At 46.4% G+C, this 27,154-nt stretch overlaps 1 protein-coding gene across 6 annotated transcripts in view; it reads left to right on the top strand.

Annotated features, from left to right (window-relative positions):
* Znf536 (zinc finger protein 536) overlaps positions 1-27,154 on the top strand; it is a 431,720-nt gene that overhangs the window by 102,564 nt on the left and 302,002 nt on the right. For all 6 annotated transcript variants that reach the window (XM_047529031.1, XM_047529029.1, XM_047529033.1 and 3 more), the window contains one exon: positions 12,228-12,343. The gene's annotated coding sequence lies outside the window, so the exon portion shown is untranslated. The remainder of the gene's footprint in view (positions 1-12,227; positions 12,344-27,154) is intronic.

Here is a 27,154-nt window from a genome sequence, read left to right on the forward strand (position 1 = left end):
CCGAGGAGAGACTGACCAATAGCCAGGCACGGTTAGCCTGCTGGCTAGTGAGTGTTAGTTCTTACTGCTTATTATCACGATGGTTGTATTATTATTTAGTAGTTGCATGACCTTGGTCATGTTGTTTCTCCTTGAGCCTCAGTTTCCCCACTGCCAAAACAAGGACATGGTGACCATTGCAGGGTTTGTTCTGCTGACCCACAGGTCCTGGGTGAGAGCACAGGTCCTGGCCGAGGTTGCTGTTCCACCCCCTGGGCCGGCTCCCTCCCTCTCCTCCTGCTCCCCTCCCTTCCCTGGGCTGTGCAGTTCTGTAGCTAAGTAACCCTGGCTGATGTGTGGCTTTTGACGGTGTTGCTTGCTTGCTTGCGGGAGAGCCGCATGTGCCGCCTCCTCCTTTGGGTGACAGCTGTTTCCAGGCAGATGCCTCCCCCATGTTCTGGAGCAGTGAAAAAAGGGGAGAGTGTCCCAGATTTAAATTTGGAATGTGCACGGAATCGTGCCAGCTTCCCTGGGGGCCCTCAGAGTCCATGGCCTGGGTGCTCTTTGGGGCAACCAGACACTAGGACATTGGTGGTGTCTGGGGTTGGGGTGGAGATCTTGAAGCCCCAAATGCAGTGGGAATCCTAGACTAGCTTATAGGGCTGGGGAGCAGCCACTGAGCGCCTGCCCCCAAGGGGTGCTGCGTGGGTCTACTAGGGGAGGTGTGGGTATGAGATGTGGATGGGAAGTGTGTGCACTCAGGAAGGGTGAACAGGAGTGGGGACACATCAGTGCCCTCTGGTCTCAGGGCGTGGCATCCCCAGCCCTGCTTAATCTGGGGCAGGAATCTGGGAGGGCCCCTGATAGGTCCCCTTGGGAGTGGATGTTGTCCCTCCCACAGCTACGGGGCTGATGTTGTGAGGATGCTGTACTAAAGGGTGACAGGAGGGCTGCCACAGCCCTGTGGTATGGAGGAGAGATTGTAGAGGGACATGGCGAGGCCAGTAGCCATGTTCCAGGCAGGCCACTCGAGTTGTAGGTGGGTAGCTGCTGTGGGTGGATTTAGAGGTTGCTTCTCAAAGCAGGTGGACTCCATGGGTGTCCCTAGCCCTAAATGTTCTCCCTCTTTCCCAGATATATGTGTGTGCTTCCAACCCTGGGGGTATCCCACAAGGTTGAGCTGGGTGTACCCTATGTGGGGAAATCCCAAGGACATTCTTCAAGTTAGGGAAGTCTGGTGGGCACCCTGCTAATCCTGCTTGGCCCCTGCAGGCTGCCGTCCACTCCCAGCCCAGCTCCAGGAGAGTCTGCTATCTAAAGGGAGCGGTGGGAACAGGGAAACTGGTCAAGCCTCACCTTGGGGAATGACTTGCAGAGTCTCCCTCTCACTCTGAGACTCTTCCCAATGGCTGTGTCTCCGGGGTACAGGTCAGGGAGTCTGCCCCCAAGACCCAAACCCATGCTGGCTGTTACTCCTTGGAAGTGGCCTCAAGGGGATAAGATGATGGATGTTACTGGTTATCTGAGGAGGGTCCTGGGCACACGTGCCAGGCAGCTGGTCAGGCTCCAAAGGGGGACCCCCTTTAGCCCAGTCCTGTCCTTTCACCCCTCTGTGGTGCTCACTTCTCTGGGTGGCAGCATCTTCTGAGCACAGAGACTGGATTAGAAGCACAGCCTCTTTTAGTTCCTCCCCTTCCCACTTTCCTTTTTGAATCGATCCGAGCCAAACCATCCTAGTGAGGGGCAGTTTTTTCTCGTATCTTTGAGGAGTCTTTTTCGCCTGCTCAGGGGTCTGGGCATCTCTGTGGACCAGGACTCAGTGTGGAAGAGCATCTGCAGTCTCTAAATGATCATTGTCTCTTACCTGCCTATGTACACAAAAAATAAGTCAGAATGCTTTTTCTTAGCATGCAATTTACTGTCTATTTTTAACTTGTACAGAGAGGGCCAAAAAGAAAATTCCATGAGGAAGTCAGAGCGTATGGAGGTTGCAGGTATACAATCATCAAAGGACCTGAAATAATCGCCCAAATGGCATCCTTTAGAAAACGTGAATCTCTCAGAGAGAGGGCTTCTCTTGCAACAGGCATCTGCGTGTGTTTCGTGTTCCCTCTCTTCTGCCGCTGTGCACTTAATTCGGTTCCAGCCATGTCAGGAAGACTTGAGAGAGAGAGAGAGAGAGAAAAAAAAAAAATCCCACCATTAAAGACATGCTCTTTGTTTTTTCAATCTGTGACCCCAGCAATCTCTTTAGCAAGCCACGGTTCAGTGAACTGGCGCACAGCAGCCGTTCGGCAGTGGAAAAATCATAAAACAGATGGAAGCTTTACATTTTTGTTTAGTTTTTAAGAGCAGTTTTTATAACATCGCTTAAAACCATTCTGATGCATCACACTGTTTACACTCGAAGCTTTGTAGCTAAGATGTTTACAGTATGGAGAATGTTTTAAGATATTTTATAGTTATGATATTTAGATAATTGGCAAGAAAAAAAATAGTTTGTTGAGATTGCAGTGATGTTGGTAACCGTGAAGTAACTTATGAGTCTCAATAAATATGTCCAGTTCGGTGGAAAGTACAAACTCAGTTAAAACAAAACAACACAAGAGGGAATATCTTTTTAGTGAAATCATTTCCTTTTCTTAATCAAAAGATGACAGGCAGGGCCTTAGAACTCCCATCTGCGCGGCACCACGCCACGGCTGGGCTCTCGCAGCTTCTCCTCTCATGATTGATAGCTGTGTCGCATGGGCCCATTGCTATTCCGCATGAGTTCATACCAACACCGAGTTAATAAAGTTCAGTTTTAGGAGACCACCTTAAAATAGACCCAGGGCAGCCCCCCACATCTCTTTGTCCGAAGCAACTTGTGGAGCTTTTTAAAATTTTTTTTCCTTTAACGTTGAAGAATTTATGCAGAGCTAGGATTTAGAACACCCCCTCTTTTTTTTTTAAACTGCCCTAAAATGGCATTAATCAAAAACAATAACTCCTTTTAACTTTTCTAAAGTGCTCTAAAGGAAAGTATGAAATAATCTGTGTGTGGGCCACAAATGTGGGGAATGCAAACATTTCACAATAAACATGTTTAAATGAAAGTCCCTGGCAAGATAGCCTGCAAGATAGTACATGCTGGGTTAATTAATGCATACCCATAAAAATAAACCTCACTTTTAAGATTTGACCAATAAAAATCATTAGCATATTTGGATCAGATGACTTTATGTATACATTGAACTTCTCCATGGCACATTGTCCTTGGGAAGCCTGAAAACAGATTTCAGTTTCAAGTCAAAACTCCCCTCCTATCTGCTCTTTGTGTTTCCAATACAGTGATACGATGATTTATTCTGGTTTTATCTGTTATACCTGCAATTGATCTACTGGTGATGGGATTAAATTTATCATTTTAGATGTATAAATCATAGTTAGATAGCCAGAAAAGTGTTTAGTTGCATAAAAATTCCTATTGTTTGCTTACAACACACAGTATTTGATTTTTGCTATAATCAAATTACTATAGTGCATAATTTTCACTCCAAGATGTTTATTTTTTGCTATCTTAAATTGAATCATTTTGCCTTATTCACAATTGCTATCTTTAAAAAAAAATATTTTCCTGAAATGTTGACTTTGGGTTTGGACTATGCAGTGTTCTGAGGTTCTGCTAAATTAGAAATCACATAATTTTTCTAAGTCTAATTACAGTATAGAAGCCTCTGGTTTTATGCTATGCTCTTTGTACAGGAAAAGACAAACTGCTACAAAGACCTCTTCAGTATGATGGTAACAGTAAAACCAAACTCATTTTAAAAGTACCGAAATTGGAATTCATAAACTCAGTAGAAGTTGTAACTACCCAGACAGTGAAATTCTGAGCCTACGATGATGCCACATTTCAAATCCTTATGAAAATAAAAACAACCCAACAAAAATTATTGAGGAAAAAACTCCAGCATGAGTTTAATTTTATCCAACTTTATTGGCAGCTTATTTTGAACTAATGTGCAATAAAGTTGCCAAGCAGAACAATTGAAAGAAATGAGAAAAAACATTTTTTGTTGTTTTCTTACACTGTTTGTTTTAATAAAGACTATGGAGCAGTAAATACCTGAATAAATAATTTGGGTCTTTGCACAATCATGTCTGGCTAGAAGGCTTCAGGACTCGTGGGTTGTGCTGTTATTATTAATCAGTTCCACAGAAGGCCGGGCACTGGTCCACCCTTTGCAGGGTTTTCTGGGGGCTGCTGTCCTGGGGCCTGCTTCCTCCTCCCACTCAATAGGGACAGACTTGGGCCCCTGGCTAAGCCCTTCTATGGTAGTATCATCCCAGTGTGCCTGGGAGGAAGACAGCACCCACTCCTAAGAAAGAGCCTTTCACATGGACGTTTCTGGAACAAGGACTTGCAAGTTTGAGGGTTCCAGCAGATTATAAACAGTGTCGGCTTCATACCCTTATTTTGTGCCAGAGACTCAACATTGCCTATTTTAGAGACCGTGTGTTTACGCCTACAAAACAAACCTCGGCATGTGTGTATATTTGTCCAGAAGCCACACCTAGTGACTCCTGGGGTGGGTGAGCATCTCTCCATACCACCATCCCCAGCTCTGTTTACCGATGTTAGTGAGCTCCTCGGCCCTGTTCCCCGTGCCAGTCGTGGGACTCGACTTGGGTGAGGCTCTGACCAGGGGTTGCCTACAGGGAGGTCTTTGCTCTGCAAAGACCTTATGCCCATGGAGAGAGGAGGTGCAACGTTCTCTGCACCCCTGCTAATCCTGAGTCCTAGAGGATTGAACACGGAACATGAATGTGTAGTTTTTTTTATCATGAAGAAGTCCCAGAATTCACATCAGATTTTCGAGGGAGTCCTTATTTTGTGTATAACTGAGGAACAGATCGACTTTTGTAAACAGACCTTTCAAGTAAAAACTAGGTGATGATAACCTGTTATGATTTGAATATAGTTTCAGTGTGTTCCCCAAGATTTTGCATGTTGGGAGCTTGGTCCTCATTTGTGACTGTGCTGAGTGGTAGTGGGAGTCTAGGGGAAAGTCCTCGGTCATTGGGGGAGCTGCCGTTGAAAAATATTAAGGTAGCTCTCTGGGTAGGGAGTTATAAGTGTGATCCTCTTTGGCTTCCTGTTTGACACGTGATCTCTCCTCGCATGGACTTCTGCTATCGACCACGAGGTCCTCATCAGGGCCAAGCTGATACCAGCTTCATGCCTTTGAATCTCCAGAATTGTGAACTAAATAAGCCTCTTTTCTTTATGAAGTTAGCTAGTCTTGGGTTTTTCATTATAGCCATGAAAGTCTTTGAGAGGCTGGGAGCTGCCTCAGGACAGGCATAACCTGCCCCTGAGAAAGTCTCAGCTGCAGAATGCTGGGCTGGAGATAGGAAGTGGCAAGGGGTTGGCCACCCTAAGGGCATCATACTAAGTGCTACTGTTTCCACATTTTTAAGGTAAGAAGGTTGATACGACAGTTTAGATGATCATAAGCAGAAAATGTTGAAGGAAGTGAGCCAAGGTCTTGGGGTGAGACTCAGAGGATGGGGTCAGAGGATAGGTCCCTTTTCAGAGATCCTCAACAGAACCTCAACCTGGGGTGCTTCTAATTAGGAGACTAGGATGGAGCTGCTGCCTGTGTCAGACTCCTTGTTGAGGACTTCATGTGCCTATCTCCTTTCCTCTGTCCTTAGTGCCAACACTGGACCTTATATCTCAGGAACTGTCAGCTCTGTGTCTTTCTCCTCACTAGTGCTGGATCTGGCCTGCCTTGCCTTGGAAGCCCTTGCAGAGTGAGTCCTGTCCTGGGCCAAGGCAGAGTGAAAAGACCATTTGTTCACCAAGACTGGGCCTGTAGTGGCCTCAGGGATTTAAGTGCCCTATAGCTAGAAGGCTCTATGGGGCTTCTGGATTCAGTTCCCCCACAGTACCGGGGGTAAGCCAAGGTTTGGAAAGGAAAGTGAGTTAATGGCAGATTGGGCCAGGACCCGGGTCCCAGTCCTCAATCCTGTAATCTTGTCATTGCATGAAACTGCTTGTGTAGTTAAGTGCTTCCCAGTCAACGTTCTATGGAAGACTAGAATAGATGGCTAGTTCTTGAACATCTCCTCCTCCTCCTAGCTCATCTTTTAATATAGGAACACAGCAACAATAATAGCAGCTGCTAACTATGCACCAAACGTATTATCTCGTAATGAGTAAATTATTAATTATCTTAGTTGGTTTAATTTGTTCTTGCAACCTTATGGGGTAGGTTACTATGACACCCGCATTTTACAGATGAGGAAATGGGGGATCAGAGAGACTATTAGGTGTTCAAGGTCCATAGTCAAGCTCAGCTTCTCAGGCCAAAGTTGGCACACTCAGCTCCTCCCTCGCCACCATTTCCCCCAGCACTGCAAGAAAACTCCAGGTTGGACATGGCTGAGCAGGTTCCTCTCATGTAGTTGTGTATCTATTTTGCATACATAGTTGGGGAATAGATGTTGACTTTTATTTATGGCAGAATTATGTGAAATGTCAACTTGAAATGAATCAGTTTAAGGGAATCTGTGAGTCAATTTCAAGAAAAACCTTAACTAGTTTGTGGTACAGGTTTAAGTAGACACAGCCATAAGGAGAAGGTGGCGTGTGAATGACTGAGATTTGGGGGGCACTGTCTCTGATCCAATTAAAGTGGGAGGAAAGTGCAACACATAGCGACTCCACATTGAGGAATCTCAGATGGGTTCTTGTCTTCATTGTGAGAATTGACTTGGTTTAAGGGAGAGTCTTGGGTGTTCATTTGTCCTGGTGTGTGTCTAAGGTACCGATGGAAATCACAGATCCAGAGAGTCTCAGGTCTTCCTCAGCATCATGTCAGCAGTCTAGGTGGGACGGCCTCAGAGGGACCGGGTCTCAAGTTTGGAATCAATGATAGGACTGGGAACGGGAAGAAAATGGCAGATAGAGGCTGGAAGACGATTAGCATGGGAAGGCTAGAGAGCATTTCATCCAAGCTCCTGGGTACTTGTGTTGTATTACCCAGGGTGGACCAGATATTAATAACTGTACTAGGACCAGTCTACAGCTCTGGCAATCATCAGGCTTCCAATATATATCCTTCTGTGCCACCATGATTGCTGTCACAGAATGACAGAGTCACTGACCATCATGAAGGTTCCAGTCCAAATGATTCTCAATTAGCTTCCATAGGTCCCCAAGGGTTCCAAGGCAAGACTTTGGGAACCAAGAGAAGGGGAGGACTCAGGGTTCTCCTCAGTAGCTTTGGGCAGAGCCACTGTGCTCTTATCAGTTCCTACACAGGAAGATTTCCTTAGGGAAAGGAAATCTACTAGAAAATGCTGAAAAACCACAAATTCAGAATAAGTTTTTGATTCTGCAAAAGGGAAACCAAGTTCCACAGAAGAGTGAAAGAATCACAAAAGTTGACTCTGTTGTCATTTTTAAATAAAAATGCTGCTGGAGCTTTGGTAGAAGAAATAAAATATGTACTTGAATGGAAACACAAGGGTTCCTATGGTCAGACCCCTGCTTTGGCACCCAGAGCGTTTGGTAGAGATGGATGTTCACCTGGGACCAAGCTCTCCATGCTCAGGGAACCCAGAGCCTGCACGAAAGAACTGCTCAGCAGATGCCATCCATGGTGGCGATGTTTGAGGGGCTACTGAGTACCGGACCCTGAGTTAAGCACTTTCAGACATATTATCTCCATTCTAAAGATGAAGACACGGAGGCGATTTGGTGACTTCACATCACTGGTGCTGGAGCTTTCTGGGCTCTGGTCTAGCATGTGTGCTCTCCATTGCTGTGACTCCTGCCTTCTGGAAATAGTTCCTCAGTGTCTGGCTGGATTTTGCTAAAGCATACTGAGCTGGGTTTCTCATCGTCAGGAACATCCTGACCAAGTCTTCTCCTCTAGAAGGATCAGACAAGAGACAAGAATATTTTTGTCTCCCTTCTGATTCTTCCAGGTTTTGTGCAGAATCCTACTGGCTGGAGCTAAAGATGGGTAACCAAACTTCTCAACAGCAACCAAGAGCAGGGACAGTATTTACTGTATCTTTTCCTATATCTCATATCAACCCACTAGGAGTGCTAGAGACACTCAAATATAAGATTAAGAGTTTAAGAGTTCATGGATACTCTCATTCATAAGGCATATGTATTTGTGTGCTTATGCATTAATTCACACATGTATTACACTTTTTATTTCTTTTCTTATCACTCTCTCTCTCTCCATCTATCCATTCAAAGTATCTTTATGCTTTGGTCATGTATGTACATGTTGATTCATTCATTGAACAAATAAAAAACTTTGCAATGAAATAAAGCCCCTGGAGGAACATGTAATCATTAAACCTAGGGTAGACATCATTTGATTTAGAGGAACATGAAATTGAACGAATAGTGCCAGGGACCCTGAGAGAGAATTTTTGGCCTATGAGAGATGACCATGGAATCTTAGTGTCTCTTATAGGCCAAGGTGTTTGAGGCCTCCCTCCTGTTTTTCTCCATGGCTTGAGAATTCATGCTCAGGGTCTCCCCAGCCAGTCTTCAGGTGACCCTAGGCCATTCTGAAACTTGAGAACTGGCAGAATACCCCCTGGGGAAGCAATAGATGGTGGAGTCCAGGATGGCAACAGGGTAGGAAGGAGGACTGTGTACATGGTCCCATGAGGGACCTGTGTGGAGTGAGGCAGGAGAATAGGAAAGCAGAATTCAGGTTCCTTCTCTTCCTCCACCAAAGAGTTTCCATCCTTCATCTTTTTTTGAATTTCACATGGTCCTTGGGGGCAGGCAGAAGGGATGCCACTGTGCCTCTTTCACCAGTTAAGATCCTATATTTGCAAAACACAGTCCAAAGATAAAGTGGAATTTCTAGCAATAATAATAACATGAACTTCAAGTCAAGCTAAGAATGAGACTGTTTTGTACTGGATCACAAAGTAATTGTAGAAGGGTCTTTTGCCTCCACCAAAGCAGAATTAGAAAACTCTTCTGCATCAAGCTCTTGCTTAGAGTATCATGAAGAAAGCCTTCGTATTAAGATGACTTGTGCCCAGACTCCTTTTGCACTGCTGAGATGATATTTGACCTTGCACTCAACTTTCCTTGCTGTATGCGACTCCCAGTTCATACGTGTGCTCTTCCTGCTTCACATTCTGAGTTTCAAGTATTGGGCTGCAAGGATTCTTTGGAGAAGTAGAGCATTGACTGGTAGCAGGCTAGCATGGGGCACCTGTTGGTGCCAGAAGATGTTTTCAACCTTTACCGCAGTAGGAATGCTATCCCTCCCTGCAGGCAGCCTGGGTGACCAGAGGGAAAATATTCCTGTCCTCCTGTAGTTAACTCGGGAGGCACCTTCCTCTTCCCAGGGTGGGTGACCTGTTTTACCTGTGTATTAGGACCCCACCCACATTGAGTCTCAACTCACATCCAATGAAAAGAGTTCTTACTGTACGCTGGTTCCCTAGGTAACTGAAGCATACACTCAAGGACTGTAGGGAAAGGAAGAAGCACAGGGAACTGTTCCTCCCAGAGTCCATGCTCCATCCACCTGGGCCCCAATCCAGCCCTCCACAACTAGCCTTGTTTTTGCCTATTACTCTACTTGATTTAAAATACAAAGCCATAAACACTTGGGGCAGCCAGCAGCATGGCCGGATGTAATATTAATTTCTTTTCTGGTTTATTTGTGAAGGAGTCAACCATATAAATCACTTTAAGCCGCTAAGACAGAAAGTGAAATCGCATCTTCGAATGGAGAAGTATAGTGCGTTGCCATTAAAATCTAAGAAAGTGTGATCAATTTGAGGTTCTTAATGTATAGTTTTGTTAACCTTGCTTTAGATCATCTGATGCGCAGGAGGGTCCCACCCCCTCCGTTTTAGTATGAAGTATTGGGTACCTATCGGTGGTGTATCATCAAAAAGTCTGGTGTCTGCTGGACAGACTCCTTGTGATACCATGCTTCACGGCTTGTTTAATTAACAGCCATTTTTGACCTAGACTTGTTATAAAAGTATTGCTATTCTCTCCTGCTAAATTATGTCTAATGAACATATTTGCATGTTATCAGATATAGCAATATATCATTTCAAATTTCGGCGTTTAAGCCTGCATCACTCAAAACAGCTTTTGTGGATTAGTAAGCAGGTGAAATCAAAAATCTCATTTCATATCTGACATTAATAACTTTCAGGGGGAATGAGCATTGGCATTTATGTCTGGACCAGAATCGAGCCCAATGTCCTAGAAACACAAGGGCAGCAGACAAACCTACTCACCAGATAGGAAAATAAATCATGCATAATGCAGAATTTCTACCTTACATGTTAATTAATGTGTGCAATCAATTACTGATGTTACAATATGAGAAAGAAACTGGTGGGGAATGGGGTAATAAAAAATACCTATAGATTTATCTGCTTCTTTTTTCTATTTAAACAAATAGTCTTCAAGCCTGTGAATGCTGTGTTGAGACATGCTCTGAATAATAAGCATCATAAAATCTAATCAGATTTATAAGAGGAATTGATTGTTGTGGCAGGAGGAGAGGGTGGAAAATAAGCTGAAATTTAAGTGTTAATTTTTATGCTAATCCACAGTGGCTTCATATGAAGCAATTTTGTTCTGTGCCACAAATATAAAATTGTCCCTTGCAGAGAAATGTCAGCTTGCTAGACCTGAAAGCAGTAATTTATTAGGTATGTTTCTATTAGTATGTGTCACAGTTGTTAGCAGGCTATACACACAATGGTGCTTCATACTTATCCTCCAAGTCTCAGAATGTTTCAGCTCAGTGGCTGGAACGTGGGGCATTAATACATTATCATATGCGGGGTGGTCTGTGCCCTGTGGACAAAAGGCTATTTAATACAATTTAATGTCATTCTGAGAAGAAGTGGAAAAATAAAGACGGGGAATAAAATGGCATCTGTGTGTTTCACAGTGCACTCATGCACAAACCCTCAGTTTAAGAGGTATGACATTTCTGCCAAGAAAAAGAATAAAACTGGGGCATTTTTTTTATAACCTGTTCCCCACTGCAGTATTTTCCAAATGCTATTAAGTGATCGATTTACACGGCCACATGATGATGTCATCCATAAGAAGGGGAATGCAGATGACAGCAAAATACTAGTGACAGTGACCTTGTTTCAGAATCCTTGGAACCCTGTCAGCTTTGCTTCCAGTATATGGTTTCAAAGAATGTACTTTTTGGACAATATCTAGTTACTGGGTAGTGAATTAATAGAGTTAAGAGTTCTGATGCAATTCACATATAGGTCAATTACATGCGCCAACATCTGCTCTGTCACTATCATTTGCATATAGCATTCATATGTTAATGATGCCTCTTTTTACTCAAGTAATATATTTAAAAAACAAGATTTGCATATCAGTTTGGATCAGTATATTACAAGCAATTTATCATTTTCTCCTTCTTGTTATGATTTTAAGAACAATATCTTGAGTGATGGCTGCTATATTTGAGCACGGCTCTGATTTATACAAGGGACCCCTCGGTGGGGAAGCTTCCATTCTAAAGCTGCTTAAGGCCTTATAAATCAATAATGACACAGATGGACTGGTGATAATCTATTTAGAATGCCTGATAGCAAATATTGTTGCACAGATGATTAGAGTGGTAACTGTTTTAGCAGAGAGCCTTTTCCTCTCTCTGTAAATGGGAAGTTTGAACAAAAAAGTGCTTGCACATGGACTTCATGTCAGGCAATCTTCTTGCTGGGTCTGGATTGCAGAGGGGAAAACATGGGGAGAAGAACAAAGAGACTTCCCGCTCCTGCCAATATAATCATATCAATCCCTGTTTCTTTAACAAAACAGGACCTCTTAATGGAATTGTGTCTTCAGGTGTAAATAGCATTAAAAGCTGCTTCTCCTCTCCTCTTTGCCCTGATACAGCGCAAGGAGTGAGAAAATAAAGTGGAGGTTGTCAGAAGTGGCAGCTGCTTGGAATCCTGATAAATATAAGCTTTTATTGATCTGATGAAAATGAAAGATCCCAGTGCTAGGCAGTATTTAGCTTCTTGTCTACAGCACGTCACCGGTGGCCTTGCATTGGGATAGATTTCCATTCTCATACACCGGATTTGATTTCATCTTTAACCTTTTCAGTTGAATTTCCTTGACCTCTGCGTATTGCTATGATTTGGTGAATTTGTTACATTTCACTTTACATCATTTCTTTCTCTGTTTTCTTTTGTGATAGGGAGCTGGGACGCCCCTCTGGCAATCTGTCAGTGCCTGGATCAACTGCATCCTTTCTGGGGTATTTTGTCACCAGACTGACGGTCCTTAAGACAAGTATGCAGTTAAGCTGCTAAGGTAAGTCTTACGGTTCTAGAACTCTTCCCCCTGGTCATACCTCATGACCTTCCGCTTTGTCCTGTTGACCTAACACAAATCCAAACCAAATAGCTCCTCTCCCCACTGGCCAAGAGCGTCCTCCCAACCTCTGCCTGCCCCAGGTAGGATCGCTATACCTGCCCAAGAAGCTCTGGGTGAGCGGTGACTGGCAGGACCTTTCCCAATGGAGACAGGCCTTCCTTTGTGGTTTGGGTGTGTTTGGGGACTGGCGGGGCAAGGGCTGGAGGAACAAAAGGATCATGAAAAAAAATGTTATTTTCCCCTCTGTGGTTTAATTCCTTTCTGAAGTTTTCTTCTGGGATAAAGATGAGGCTTTGGTTCAAAATCCTGAAGGTGCTGCTAACATATTCTGGTTCCAAGAAAGTGCTGCTGTTATTTTGAGTAGTTTTGATACAACCAAATCAAAGTGAAGATTTGAAATAGCTTTTCTGAAAGCCCAAGCTGAAGTCATAAATTATTCTGCACCATGATTCTTTCTGATAGTAAAACCATACCTCTTTGCCTGACATTGCTGAAATGTGGAAAAGTGAAAGTTAAAAATAAAATGAAACATTTAAATCTCGGCTGTTGAGAACCTCAGATAGACATCAAGGCCAGTCGATAAAGGCTCCTATCAATTAGACTTCCACCGTTATCATCCGATATTGGTTTATTAGCAATTGCACAGGTGCAGGGTTCCAGTATTAAGAATGTGAAGACCTAGGGGGAAAAAAGTGAGGAGATGCTAATAAAATGGAAAGCGAGGGTCTGGGGGCTCCGGGGTGCGCCTAGAGGTGGGGGACAGGGCAGTGGCAGCGCCACAGCCTCATGTGATCTTGCGGAAGAAGAATAACTGCAGCAAAAGGTTGGAAGTTTTCCCTGTTTTACCCCCTTTATTTGAGTTAGAAAGTGTTGATTTCACACTGCGGTGAGTGTTTTCCAGCAGCTTCTTGGTGGGTGTATTCCGTGCTAAGGAAAAGGAGCAGTGAACACCAACAGTTATAGCTGCTGTCGGGGGACGGGCGGGCCTCCCCTGGCACCAGCGACTTCACGGAGCAGTGGGTCTCCTCTGGCGGTAGGGACAACCCACCAGCTTCCCGGCTCTGGGCTTCCAGACTGAGCTGTTTGGCTGGGTCCCTCCTCAGCATATCGCAGGCAGGAACAATTTTGGGTTCCATAGCTGTTTGGTTGGGAAAACAAGCCTGCAGTTGCCAGTAAGGTTTAGAATTTGCCTGCCAGATAAGGGAATGTCTGCGAAGACTATTTTCCCTCTTGGGAGGCAAAACACAGATGGGGGAGTTAGGAGTCTTACAATATTTAGCTGCTACATTGATGGTAGGGATTCTGCCGCGTGGATGCTCACGGTTTCTGAAGGCCCAGTTTAGCATCACTGCTGAGGGCCCCGGGTAGGAGAGTGGGTAGACTGACTGTTGGGGAGGGCTGGGGAGAGAGCGAATGCACCAGCTTGTTCTGGAATGTTCCACGCGTCTCGAGGTGGAGGAGGAAACACTGCCAGGATGCTGGCCGCTTTCTCTTAACCCGCTTTGGTAGGACAAGGGAAGAGAGTGGGCGCCCCACCAGTTGGAGATGGAGCAGGAGGGAGGGAGTGTCTTGTGCTCCCCCCGCGGGTGAGGCAGAGCCGTCCTTTGCCTGGACTAAACAGACTGTAGAAGAGGGACTCCAACTTCACCAGGTTTTCGGCCATCAAAGCACACTTTTTAACGAGTTACTCACCTGGGCCTCCTAGAAGGTAAAGAACAATTACAGTAGCCCCTTTTTATCTGCCGGGGACACGTTCCAAGACCCAGGGTGGAAGCCTGAAACCGGCTAGTACCAAACCCTATATGTACTGTTTTTCCTAGTCATAAAGTTTAATTTGTAAATGGGATACAGTAAGAGATGAACCATCATAGCTAATAATAAGACAGAGCAACTACAACAATGTACTGCCATAAAAGTTATGTGAATGCCGTCTCTCGAAATAGTCAAGACAAATATTAATATTTTGGGACTGTGGTTGGTCTGGGGTAACTGGAACCGCACAATGTGGCACTGTGGGTACGGGGGACAACTGTATGTGGTGTTCTGTGGGATTGGTCATGCGAAGACAGGGAGATTTTTTTTCCTGGATTGAAAATGCATATCTTGGAATAATTTTGGGGGTCCTGTAGACTGGAAGTAGGATTGGAAGCTTGTATCCAAGAGCAAATTCTGTCCTCTGGTGACCCAAAAGGGGACAGGTGTTAGAAATAGGCAGAGGCTATTTGGGAACTTCCCTCCTAGTCTGTCCCTGACTTTCTGGACCCAGAACATGGGCTCCTCGGGCCCTGGAGTTGGACCACTGCCCGTATGGCCTGGAACCATGAAGAAGAGCAGGTGGAGCTTGGGTCCGGGACGGCTAGCCCAGTCCTGAGCCGTTTCTGGGCTGCTTGTCTGCTGGAGACTCTGGCTCTCACTCCCTTCAATTCTTTAAAAAGGACACTCAGCTTTTTGAAGTCTTGTATAAAGCGCTTTTCAAAATGCAGCTCCAGGAGAGCCAGATCGCCACCCTTAAGCCGCCACTCCATAGAAGCCGAAGCCACCTGTTGGTAACTGAATCTCTCACACTCCTCTGAAAGCGCTTTCCCATCCCACCACAACGGGTATCTCCAGAGGGTTCCTGCACGGATTGGAGGCAGAGCCTCATCTTTCAGTAAGGCCCCATGCTTGGGTGGTGAGGCCCATCAGTGTCCAGAGGAAATGGTGCCCGGAGCCCATAGGACTCCTCTGTCTGAGAGATGCATGTAGCCCCCACTGTGCGCTGGGCACCTGCAGTGCTCTGGGGACCATGGCCACATGGACCTTGGGAGTCTGATCCTGTGGGGGCTCTGCTGTCTTCCTGTAGACACATGAGTCAAGAGCCTTCCGGTAGCAGTAATTGTTCACTTAAATACCACAGGAGTGGTACTTTGAAATCATGGGGGAGGGAGTGAATAATTGGGATTTCTGTGTGACAATGATGATAAGCCCTGCTTGTGTGCGTGAGGCTTTGAGTTGCATTTGATCTTCACCAGGAGATTTCAAAGCTCACTGAGGTCAAGATCCCCACAGACGCCGCTGTAGCCAGGAAAGGAGCTAGGAATGGAAGTTTCCATCACTCACACGCTCCTTGGGAGTAAGCCAATCAGGGACAATCTTAACTCTAGAGGGAAGGCAGAGAGGAGCTCGTTGTGGTCTAAGCATCCCTTGGGATTATCTCAGTGGGTCCACACGAATCCCCTAGCAGGCAGATACCATTATTGGGTTCCATTTTCCTGATGTGGAGTCTGGGGCTGGGAAAGTGAAGTGGCCCACCTTGGGTCACACAGCTGGTCGATGGAAAGGCCACGTTCTGAGTATGGTTCTTCCTGATTTGGAAGCTACCAGGCAGCACTGGGCACACCATTGGATAAGACAATCAAAGTCCCTGCCTGCAGGAAGCTTGTGATGGGCGTTGAGGGCAGGAACCAGTGAAGAAGGCAACCAATGGGAAAGATGATGAGAGAGTAATAAAGAGAGTAATAAATAATGGGAAAAAAACGAAAGCAGGAGAATGAGGGGAGGTACCTGTATGCGAGGTGTGTGCCCCACCCAAGGGATGCTAGAGGTAAAAGGTCTGAAGGGCATGGAAGAGCCAGTTGGGTAAGAGTCTGGGGAAGAGCACTCCTGGCAGAGGGAATGGCACATGCAAAGGCCCAGTGGTGAGGAGGAGCTAGGCATTTCTGAGGAACAGAATGTAGGTCAGTGTGGTCAGATGGTAGTAAGCTCTGGGTAAAAGTGGACAGGTTGAAGTACTTGGATGGGGCATGACTTTGTAGGCCATGGTGAGGATTTGCAGCTTTCTTTTGCAGAGCTGAGGATCAAACCCTGAGACTGGTGCATGTGAAACACTCACTATAACGCTGAGCTACCTCTTAGTTCCTCCTCTTCTGTTCTGTTCCTTTTAACCAAAAGGGATATCTTGAGAAAGGCTTGAAGATGCTGACTTTAGGTGCCAGAATTCTAATGGCTTGAAATGGTCCCTGGTGGTTTGTTTACTGTGGTCTTTATTTTTCACCAAAGGGATCTCCTGGTGACTGGTCCAAAGCTGGGAGCCAGGGATGGTTTGCAGGCCCTGGGGGTACAGGAAGGTGGCCAGCAACACTGGGGCATATTTTTGGAGCAGCAGGGTCCTTGGCTGCTCCTCAGGACCAGCATGAGCTTTCTGCTCAGGTCAGGGAAGCCCAGGTCAGCTGAGGGTGCTTGAGCAGAGTTACAGGGGAAAGATTTCTGGGGCTCCCTTTGATTTGGGAGCTTTGATCAGGCTTCATCCCAGGGGTAAAAGGCAGTGACCTTCAGGGCAGTAGAGGCATCAACCATTCACTGAAGTAAAAAGTAACTCATGGTGCGCCTTCTGATAACATGCAGGGTGAACCTGAGTGAAGAGCCTTGGTGTTCATCATAGCCCCTTTCCTTGGGCAGTACAGGTGATGTTGCCTGGAAGAACTTCCTTTTCAGGAATTCCAGAAAATATAGAGTCCAATGGAGCCCTAGGGCTAGCAGAAAGCTTTGCAATCAAAGTCACCTTTATTTTATCAATGAGACAACTGGAACTCAGAGAGGGCAAGGGATTTACCCAGTGTCACACAGCAAGTTACTGGCAGAGCCACAACCAGAACCTATATATATTTGTACCCAGCTCTCTTCTCACTGCAGAACTGGCACACCCTACCCTTCAGGCAAGTCCAGATAGGTTGGGGCCACTCTTAGCTGAAAGGATGCAGCTGTTTGTGTGGGGTGGAGTGGGGGCACAGGTTGTGTTTTTTTTGTCTCAGGAGCTCCCGCGGCACTGGTAGAGTTCCCGGCACCCTGTGAATGATCCTTGGTTGATTATTGGTAAACGAACCCCTTTGCATTTGAAACTTGCCATTGTTAGAATTTGTTGTACCTTGGTTTAAGCAAACCCAATGTATGACATATCCACGTTTCATTCCAATATTTTTGAGGTGCAGGGATTGCAAAACTCAAGGCCTGCCTGGGTCTGATCTGTGCTAACACCCAGGCTGCAAATGGGCCATATGTGATTCCTAATACCTATGCAGGGAATTTGAGGGTGTCCCTCGGGTATTCCAATAACCCCATTGTAGGGATACAGAAGGCTGAAAGTTTTGGACAAAGATGATCAGTGCCGAGCCACTCAGCTAAGGGAGGATTTGGATTGTACCCTAGAGTATGTTCCTGGTGAGAGGCACCCAGGCAGGCAGTGGCCCAACCTGTGGCTGTGTGTCCCTGCAGGCCTCAGCTCCTTCAGGGGGTTGTCGTGGACCCAGATTCAGGTTCAGGTGGTCATGCGGGGAGCTAAGTATGTACAGAGCTGACTGAGGAGAGCTGGCGCGTTTGAAGGGGGCACTGCCAATTAGCTCCCATCAAGCGCGGCTGCTTCGGGGGCATGGGTGGAACTTGTTCAGGTGTTCAGCTTTTAAAGAAGAGTCAAGAGAAAATAGATTCTGGTTCTTTTCCTCCCCTCCCCAGTGCAGGCAAGTATTTAAGTTTTTGAAAATCCTTCCAGGAACACAAGGGGATCTGTAGGCTGGTTGAAGTCTCCACCTGCACTCAGCACTGAGCACAGGGTCAGACACATAGTGGGCCCTTGTAAGGACTGGCCAGGGCTGTGCCTGACTGTCCACAGGAAGGCCCAGGTCTGGAGACACTGTACAGTGCGTAGGGAGGGAAGAGTGTGCAGGTGGTTGGCCTCACACTCGTTTCTGCTGAAAATGATTGTGCCAGGACACTGTCTTCACAGGGCAGGCCACTGCCCAAGGGGGGGCGGCCATGGGAAAGCACTCCTCTTCTGGGAAGGCTCATGCAGACCTCCGGATCCCACCTTCTTCTCTGCCTCCCCAACACCTGAGTTATGAGGCGCCTGCCCATGTCCCCTGGGGAGTGAGATGCTGGCTGCTGCTGGGTCCCCATCTTCCAGGAGGAGCGCACGACCGAACCCCACTCCCGGTAGCAAGGATCTGCCTGAGCAAAGACTCTGTCACTTCTGAGTTTTGGTTTTGGGTGTGGTCTGTGTGCAAGGCTGATGCACTTACTTTTCTCACCTGCGCTTGGGAAGAGGCATCCTGACTGTTCATCAAACTGAAAGTTTTCCCCCGGCTCTGCTGGACAGGGCAGTCTGTGTTGACCCTAGGGTAAGGTGAAAGGACAGGATGCTTTCTGATCTGGGGGACCTGGCACAAGAGAAAAAGTGTTGGGGTTGCTCAGCCCACCATTGCCTTTCCTGGCCCGTTGACTCTGTTCCTTCCTGCAAAGGGACCCAAGGTCCTGGGGCTTCCCTGGGATGAGAGGCCAGAAGGTCAGAGAGACAAGGAGGTGACCCAGCATCCCCAGGGATGGGGGAAGAGGGCTGGGGAGGCCCCCATCCATCTGCTGAGCATTTTCTAGGCCTGCCAGGCAGGCTTCCACCAAGAGTGCTTTCCACGTGTGTGGGAAGGGGTGGGCTCGTCTCTGGGACTCACTTCCTGTTGGCCCTGGCCTGGCTCCACTCATTTCCGTGCACTCCCTGCATCCCGTCCACATGCAATATGGAGTTTCTGTGTGTGTAATATTATTTGTTTTTATTTCTGTAATCCCTTTATTGTTTGCACAACTGCTGTCAGACTGTTGCCTGAAAGTATCACAGGATAATTGCAGAACGCCTGCATAAGTAATTTCTTATGAAATCGGGCCTTGTCTGCATATAAAATTGTTTTTCGATGCTGCATACATGGACTTCATTATACCAAGGCTGTTTACCGGGCATGCACCTTCCCCACAGGCCACAGAGACGGGAGGGCCTGACACTTGGAAATAATGAAACACTATCATTATTCTTTTTTGGTCATATGACATTTCTAGAAGGTGACAGTCCGTCCGATGTGGTCAGAGAGCCTGGCCTTCGAAAGGAGGGGAGGCGAGTGCCGAAATGAGGACCGTGGGTCTGGTTTTCTGGGCCGCTGCTGGGGAAGGCCACTCGCTAATCCCAGCTTGCACCGGGCATTTCTTCCGACCACATTTCTGCGATATTAATGGTGTGTGGTAGTGAAAGAAATGTGTTTTATTCTCGAGTCTAACCCTGCTGTTATCAAAGTAACTTCCAGCTTATTAGCGACAAAGGACTTTTCTCCTCTCTGCTGCCCTGTTCGCCAGGGCTTCCTGAATTAAACTGCTGTTTCCTGTCCTTTATATGCATGACCACATCTGGGTAGCCTGCTCACAGCCCCGCTCTTAATAACAATCACCTTCTCTTTCAGTCTCTGTTGATTGTTTCTAATTCACTCTGACAGATAGTGCCTGACAACTAGCCGGCTTTTCCCTCCCTCCGTGACCTGAAGTTACTCACAGCACTTATATAGTCTGTCATTTTTAATATTTGATTTCATTTTAAGTTATGTGTTTTACTGAGAAGATGAAACCAAAAAAAAGGGGACTTGTAATGGAACATAAATTTAACCCTTCTTGCCACCCGGCACCAGCCCCAAGCACTCTCCCCGTGTTGGTGGGTGACTGTTTCTCCTTCCATGTCATCCTGCTCCTGAGGTTGCTGCGGGCTTTTCTTTTTCTCCCCTCCACCCACCTTCTTCTTCTTATTCTTCTTCTTTTTTTTTTTTTTTTTCCTTTTCTTTTCTTTCTTGACCTTCTTTCTTTCATTTCAGGAAACAAAAGCTTCAGGTCATATTCTTTCCCTTTAATGGTGCTTGGTGAGTTTATGGAGCAAATGATGGTGCTGGCTTTCTGCTCTGCCACCAGCTCAGAACTCGAAGACCTTTGGGGGTTTGCTGTGGAGTGAGGGCATCAGGAGAGAGGCCTAGAGGACCAGCCTCAATGAAGGTGTCAAACGCACAGTGGTCTTTCTTTTTGGAAATGCTTCTCTTGGTGCCAGCTGACTGGGCAGAGAAACCCAGCTCTCCCTGGTTTGGGGGTGAGCCACTTGGAGTGGGGTCTTCCAAAGAGCAGGGACTAGGCAGGTGATGGGGTTGAGGCTGGACATAAATATCCTTCTGCCACCTTCTCTCTGAACCTGCTTCTCCACCATGGGCATCCCTGGGCATGATGGGCGTCCCACATCACTTCAGGGTTCACTCCGAAGTGACTTTGCCTTTGTTTGCCACAAGACAAAGGCTCCTGTGTCCCTCTTGGCCCTTCAGAGGTTGAGAGCTGTGAGGCCATGCATTAGGTCAGCTTTGCAAATGGACACCACCAAATGGAAAGAAGCCCGTTAACCCGTGACGCCTCACGTCTGCTGCTGGCCCTTCTGTGGATGGCTATCTGTTCCACACAGTGGGGCAGAGACAGATGAAGAAGTACAGGAAGAGGAATCCGAGTTGAATCTCAGTTCAAAAGGTTTTGGCTTCCACCTCGCCCATGGTGGCCCAGCTTGGCCTCCCTAGGACTGAACTTCCCCTTGAACCTGTGAGCTGTCACTCTCCCTGCCCTGTTCTTCTACACCCTGGTCCCAGAGTTTCTTTGACTTTCCAGCTGCAGCTATTCCTAGGGTAGCAATGGACCAGTCCAAAGGGCAGAGTCCTGTGGTTTTCCTGGTGAGTTCAAGGGGACAGGAATCTGCTTCTTGCACTCTCCCGTTAAGGCAGTTTGCTGGGGACCATCCAGCTCAGGGGGGTCCTCTGGGAGACTGCCCTGTAGGGACTACCAGGCTTGGACACCAAAGAAGCAAATGGACTCAAGTCAAACCTGCATCTCTGGCCCATAGTGCAGATGTTCCAGCTGCTTCCTCTCCATTTTGCTCTTGGGTCCAGGCCTGTGGAGTGAGGTCAGCATGGGCCAGCCATGTCTGTCCTGACCCAGCTGCTTCCATGATCACTCACTCACTGGGGGTTTTCCTTGCCCAGGCCTACCTCTTCTAGAACCCTGGTTCCTCCTATCTTCCCTGGGCATTGTGGGTAAACCAAGAAACTGGCTGTCAAGTAAAGACTCGTGATCATGTCCCTTTCCTTCTTCTGAAAGTTATCTACACTGATGACATTGCATGCTGCTTGTATAGTTTGAAACTGTTATCTTGGTTTTGAGACATGCTAATGAAAGAGGAGGATTATGCACAAAAAAAGTAAGATAGGCACCAACCCTTGCTTTTGGACCCTGCGGCATACAGATCTGTGTTAACCAGTGAGTTAGTTACCTGTTAGATATCAGATAGATGTAATGACTTCTCTTCTTCCCTGATCAAGAGGGTTGTCATGGGCAAGGATAGGGGTCAGTAGGGATAGAAAAGTGGGAAAAAAGTATCTTGCTTGTCTTCTGTGATCCTACTTATTTGTAACCTTCCGGGGACACTAGGCTCTCCCTCACACGTTCTTGTGACATGGACTGTGGCAGTCATTGGTAGTGGTCCTGATTCTTACTGGCCAGAATGGTCCTCACATATGCCTCAGCTCAGTGAGATATAAGGACCAGGGTGACTGCTCCCTTCGGCTCTTAGGAGGGTAGTCAATATAGACTTTAAAGAAGGTTCTGAATTTGAGATTTAACCTTCAGCAAGGATAAATTATTATTATCCCCCTTTGATCAGATGACTTTTGGCTATAATTGATTCTTATTTAAGAGTCAGAAATTGAGGGTTGAAATCAACTAAAGACTTTGGTTTGGTTATTGCTCAACAAAGACTCCACCAATTACCTGGTGGGTTGGGGCAAGCCCCTGAAATTTTAGACTGGTAGGTGGAGGGGACACAGCATTTCTCATCTTATCCTCTATCTGCTGAAAGCTCTATAATCCATATTTTCCTTGCAGTCAGCAGCAGCAGCATCTGTATTCAGTTGGGATCTAGGCCTGGAAGATCCTCAGGGGCTCTGTTTTTGACCCCTTGAGTTTTCCCAGGGGGCAGTGTATAACCAGGGCTATAAATGAGCCTGGCTCCAAGGCCTGTCCCTGTGGACTCACTGACTGCTGGGCCTAATAGAATGTTGCCTGTTGGGAAGTAAGTCACATACTTCTTCAGTTCAGTTTGAGTCACCCAAAATGTATAGAGCCCTGCTACTCTATCTGGCCCCATCTAGGCCATGAGGGGCTACAGATACAGAGGGGAGAAGATGCGCAGAAAGCCACATAGCAGAGTTGGATGCACCTCAGGAATTAAGATGAGAGTCAGGAATTCAAAGCCAAGCGGGGGAAGACCAATTCATAAGAGCAACAACAATAAGATGCTGATAAGTACTAAATGGAGCTCACCATGGTGGCTTTCCCTGAGCTCAGTACTTACGGTCACTTAAAGAAGAGACAAAACACACTAGTTGTTTTGCTTAGGAAGAGCATCACAGAGGAGCTGGCATTGGAATTGAACCTTGGAGGGTCAGGAAGGTTTTCATGAATAGACGTGGGTAAAAGCAAGAGAGGTATTGCTTGCAGAAGGTAGGGATTTGTTGGATGCATTCACAGTTGGGAGAGAAGCAGTCGGGGGTTCATATCAGATATAGCCAATGGAGGAGAGAGCTGTGGACCTCCTGGGGATGGGTTGGTATGCTGGGGAATGAGTGGCTCTGTTGGTTGGTACTTAGGACACAGGTAAGCATGAGCAGGCAGGAATGTGGATGTGGGTGGGAGAGGCCGTTTGTTAAACTGGTGCATAGAAGTGGTGTGCCGCAGAACGTGACATGACCCTTCTCTCTGTTGGGACACACTGTGACCTCAGGAAGAAAGAGGTAAAGCAGGATAATACTGTGTCGATCCTGCTCATGGTGCCTGGCTGCAAGTTGTCCCCCAACACTCTCGGGACAGACATGTGAACTCTATGGAGCAATTGGCTTTTTAAATAATAAGAATAAAGTGATTGCTCTTTAGAAAACAAAACCACTTTATATCCATCAGGGTCATACACGTTTTTCTTTCCACACGTATACAAAAGATGTCCTCTGGGTTACACAAGGGCCACATATATGCCAATGTCAAGAGCAGGAGAGAACAATGAAACAATTGGCAGATTCATCAGTTCTTCTGCTTATACTTCAGTTCCAAGAGTAAAATGTTAGTTTGTTCAACTCTCTGCTTTATGCCTTGATCACAGTGTGAATGTGTTGACTAAGCTTAGCTTCCTGGTTGGAGGGTCAAGACCCCTGGCTTTTGAACATGCTTATATGAAATCCAAACATTCATGGTCACTGGTGATCTGAAATCAAGGCACAACTTATGAAACGAACACGTAATTATCTTGTTTATTCAGGGTATAAATAGAGTTCATGCATTTTAAAATTTTTCTTCCTGATAAGGACTTTCGCCAGCATTTGGTCTTTAGAGAATCGGTCCCTCTCCCTCTCTCTCATTTTTTCTCTTCCTCCCCCACTCTCCTTCTCTCTCCCATCCCCCAACACCCCTGTTGTCTGTTTTTTCTTTCTCCCCTCTCTTGCCTTCTCTCTCTGTTTCATAAGGGGAGGGACTTGCTGGAATTGGTGTGGCTGTCCCTGGAAGAAGTGGGACCAGCCAGCTGTTCAGTTCTTCCTTGACCATTTCCTGCTTCCCAGAACAGCTTTGGCAGAAGAAGAGCTACCTGTCCAGAGAGGGAGCTACCTGTCCTTGTCATGCTTACAGATCCATTAAGCCCATGCTGTTTTTGATGGCCCTGCTGAGGACCAGATCCAGCCTAGCAAGGCGGGCATGACTGAGGTCCTCCGAGGCCCTTTGTGCAGGGGCCCAGCTCCTGTGTGGAAACTGATCCCTCAGCCCTAAGCCAGCCCTTCCATCTCTCTCACTCCTCCTTTCTTATTTTCACTGTGCCGAGAACCACCTGCCTGTGTACTTAGGTTTCTTTTTTAGGTAGACACACTTTTTAAAATTAAATACTATATTTAACTTTGTCCTAAATAATAGTATCTAGGAAATCTCTGATTTGATGTTCCACTTATATATTTTTCATATTAAACATTAAAATAATTATAACTATGTAAGTATTAATTAGTTCTTTCTGTATATTACCTAAAATCATGAGTGTCTGAGTGGTCTGCGTGCAGCCCTTAGGAATCACCATGTGGCCCTGTTTGGGTTGCTTGTGTCCCGCCAGGTTCTTAGGATCTAGGGCAAGTTACCTGGGGGAAACCCCTACCTCCCCTGACCCCTGAGGAAGTCCTTGCCACCCCCTCCGGCCCATAGCATGTTCCCCTCTGATCTCACGGGGGGCCTTTCCCTTAGGATCCCTACTTGTCATTTATTCATGTGCTGTTCTGGTCACATCGAACCATGCTATGAACCGTTGCTCGACGTGCTTTCAGACTCAATCACTTTCCTTTCTGGATTGTAGGATTCTTGAGAGCAGGCGTCTTGCTCTTCTGTGTTAAGCCAAGGTGCATGGTGGATTAAGCAGCCGTTGGTCTGTCTACTTAGCATCTATCATCTGTCATCTATTATCTATGTATCTATGTAGTTATGTATGCTTCTATCACCTATTATCTTTTATTTTTGTATCAATTTATGTAGCTACCTATAGATCTATCACCTATCATCTACCTATGTAGTTATGTATGGATCTATCACTCTATCCTATAACCATATGATATACCTTTATGCCAACTTCCTATCACATAACTATATCTATCTACCTATCCATCATCTACTTCCTATCTATCAATCATCTATTATTGATATATCTACTGAACAATGTATCAGCTATCCATGATCTACCTACTTCCCATCAATCTACTCATCTCCTGTATCATCCATCTGTCATGTCTCTTTTTACTTGTTAAATGTAGCTGATATTCTAGCAGGAGGAGATGGGTAATAAATATATAGATGAGAAATCAGAAAAAGATTAGTAGCAATAAATATCACATGAGAATTAAAATAGGGATATCTGAAGCAGAGGGACCTGGGGCTGAGACTGAGTGATCAGGGAAGTCATCTTGGGGAGGTGGCACTGTGTGTGCAAGCCCTGTGAGAGTGGGGCTGTACCTGAACAGAGGACATAGCTCATGTAAAGGCCCTGAGGCAGGTCCAGGTTGGCTGAGTTTGAGTTGTAGAAAGAGAATTCAAATAGAAGGGTGAAACGTATTTATTTACAACTTTGACAAAGTTCAGTTTTTCTATTCCTCACTTCTTAGGGGCCATGTCCTTTTCCCACGCTTGTCCCACATGTGGCAAAGTCATTGGCATGGGAATGGGGGATGCTGGGAAACAGGAGAGACTGCTTTGACTTTCTCTACTAGGTGAACAGATCAGTGCCTTTAATGTGCATTTGATTTCGGAGGTCAGAATGGAACCCAGGCTGCTTTGTTTAACCAGCCCTGAGGAAGTGCCGTGATGCTGGTCCAGCCTCTCACCTCTGAATGCTCCCATGTCAGATGCCTTCTGCTGGGGAAAACTGAAAGTAGTGTTATGTCGCTCCCCGGCAGGGTTGGAGGGCTGGAGGGGAACGCACCATGATGAGGCCAGCACTGACATGCTAATATTTCATTTTAATCTTGAGTGCCAGGTTACTTTCCAAATGAAGTGTCTCGGGCAAGGCTCTAACTTACATGAAATAAAAGAGTTTAATGCTAATTAAATATCATCTGACTACTGAAGCCATATTTATCGATGGTCTAAAAGAACACCATTGAGGTGGATAGACTGGGAATGTGTCTTTCCTAGAAATGCACCTTAGTTGAGGGACTTCTCTGCAATTCAAATGTGCTTGCCCCACACATGACAGAGTCATGGGCATGGTAGGGGTTGAGGCTGGAAATCTGAAGAGGCTGCTTTGGCTTTCTCTACTAGGTGGACAGATCGGTGCCTTTAATGTGCATTTGATTTAGGAGATCAGGGTGGAACCCAAGCTGCTTTGTTTAACCAGCCATGAGGAAGTGCCCCACGATGCTGTTCCAACTCACAGTAAGTAGTGGAGTCTGGAGTAGACCAGGGTGAGCAAATTCCAACCCCGCTGCAGCATCACTGATCACAGGGAGTGGCCATCTCATGTGGAACTTCCTGTTACTGGTTTCCACAACCATCTCCTTCTTCTTCCTCCTTTTCTTCCTTTTTTTGTCCCAGTCCTTCCTACTGTTCCCTCCCATCTCTGCTTTGTAGTCTACTAAGAACAGAGATCCTCACAGTTGTGAAAGTCTTCATGCTGGGTCCGACCCTTTTTATTCTATTGACCTTGTTTCCAGTTGTCTTGAGCTTCATGCTAGTTCCCTGACCTAGACTTTGAACAGCTCGAAGGCAAGGCCTCGGTTCCTCCTTCTATCTTGTCCCTCCAGGATTCACAGATGGTGTGGAAGGGGCAGAACTTCCAGACTCTCTGCAAGGAAGGACTTACCTGGGCAGACCTGGCTTTGTGAGCTGTGTGTCTTTTGAGCTGGGTGCGGCCTGGAAAACAAAGGCCTGTTCTTCCTGTCTGCTTTCCAGCTTCTGTTCCTTGTGGCTTCTCTGGACCTTGTCTGCTTTTTCTTCTCTGCCTCCAAATGGGTAGGCTAAGGGCTGCAAAACTCTAGTGCTTGCAGGGACAAGAGAATTCCCATCAGTGAATGAGGCTGTGGCCACCAGGAGAACTGGTGGTTGCCAGTGGGAATGCGGATCTCGTGTTTTGACAGCTTCAAAATGAAATTCCACCAAGTCTGCCATACTTCTCCTAAATGGCCATGTGAGCCAAACTGAACACACGTGGGCCTCAAGGTACAGACTCTGGGGCACACCACCTCTGAGGACAATTGCATGGACTCTGCAGGGGAGAAACAGCAGGATCCAACTGGAGGGGGAATGGTCGAAGCAGGGTCCTCAACAACTCCCCATTGTTTGCACGAGAGTCACCTAGAAAATGCTTGGAGGACT

Source organism: Sciurus carolinensis, chromosome 16 (assembly GCF_902686445.1).
Source record: "Sciurus carolinensis chromosome 16, mSciCar1.2, whole genome shotgun sequence".
Lineage (NCBI taxonomy): Eukaryota > Metazoa > Chordata > Mammalia > Rodentia > Sciuridae > Sciurus > Sciurus carolinensis.